This window comes from Orycteropus afer, unplaced genomic scaffold (genome assembly GCF_000298275.1).
Source record: "Orycteropus afer afer isolate SDZICR_OR568_19922 unplaced genomic scaffold, OryAfe1.0 scaffold00035, whole genome shotgun sequence".
Classification (NCBI taxonomy): domain Eukaryota; kingdom Metazoa; phylum Chordata; class Mammalia; order Tubulidentata; family Orycteropodidae; genus Orycteropus; species Orycteropus afer.
This window is the reverse complement of record NW_006921622.1, coordinates 7,000,017-7,001,427: the sequence shown is the minus strand read 5'-3', so window position 1 is coordinate 7,001,427 and position 1,411 is coordinate 7,000,017. Positions and strand designations below refer to the sequence as shown.

General features: G+C 36.0%; 1 protein-coding gene across 1 annotated transcript in view; it reads right to left on the bottom strand.

Moving 5' to 3' along the window:
• Positions 1–1,411, bottom strand: part of PLXDC2 (plexin domain containing 2) — a 711,109-nt gene that overhangs the window by 422,369 nt on the left and 287,329 nt on the right. The window lies entirely within an intron of this gene.

The window sequence follows — 1,411 nt, the reverse complement described above, 5'->3', positions numbered from 1 at the left end:
AAGCTTTGCCCCATCTACCATTTCCCTTTGCTGATTTTGCTTTCTATCCTTTCATTTTAATATATAATAGTTGGGAGTACAACCCTATACTGAGTCTTGTAAGACCTCCTAACAAATCACCAAATCTGCAGGTGGTTTTTAGGAGCATTAACAATAATGTTTGAGGACAGAGATGATCTTATTTCTACTTTATGCGCCATCAGTACAAGTCTGGATGCTGGCATATAGTATGTATTCAAAGTTTTTTTTTTTTTTTTTAATATCAAATGAATGAGTAAGTAAATAAATGACTAAGTTTCTATTCATCTGAGACAGTCTTAAAAGTAACTCATTGCTATAGTGTTGATCCTCACCCAGTGGTGACCCTATACAACAGAACAGAAATCTCCCATAGGGTTTCTAAGTTATAAATCTTTATGGAAGAAGACTGGCTCATCTTTCTCCCATGGAGCAGCTGGTGATTTTGAGTTACCAACCTTTTAGTTAGTGGCTGAATGCTTTGACTACTGTGCCACCAGAGGTCTTATTATTAAAAGTATATGTATGTAATCTCTTCTGAGGTTTCTTAAAATTTTAACTATGTTTCTGAACAGTACAAGAAAAGGATGAAAGAAGAAAACTACAGAAAAACAAATCTAAAAAAGCTTCTACACCTACTCCTCACTTATCTGACATTTTCCATTTATGACAATAATAAAAAAATCTACTATCCAACTATTTTGTACATTAACAACATACGTTTGGCAATAACAAACAATGAAGTGTGAGGGGAGGGTAACAACACTGGCAGTGATGATTAAGGTTATGTGACAATTTGGCTGAACCACTATACTATCTTCAGTGGTTTGGTAGTTATGCAATGATATAATTTGGCAGTTATATAATGATGCAAATTGGTAGTTATGTAATGATAAAATCATCCTCCATTTTGTGATTTGATGTGGTCATCTTCCCTTTTAACATTACTTTCATTTTCACATCACAGCTTGGTCTTTGGGATCTAACTATGTTGGTAAGTGAGAAGTGAGCTATTAAACAGCATTTTGTTGGTGCTTTATTTCTGATTGCTCCTAAATAACCTATCTCTTTGAAAGAATGTGAGGTTAATGTTGTAGAGCTAAATACAAATCAGCCATTTCAGTTTCCACACACAAGTAGCTTTAATTTTTCTCACCTCCCCACCTCTCATATACCACTGAAGTAAGAAATACAACACACATCTTTGAAGAATGTAATTGTGGCCCAGGGAGATTGAAAAGTTAAAGAGTATGTGCAAAAACAGCAAGGTGGCCACATGTTCTGACCTCCTCTAATCCCACAAGAGGAAGACAGGATTACCAGCAGTAACCCAAGGCCTATTACTGCAAGGTCAGACATGCTGCCTTCCTCCAGCCCTTTCACCACCAACTGT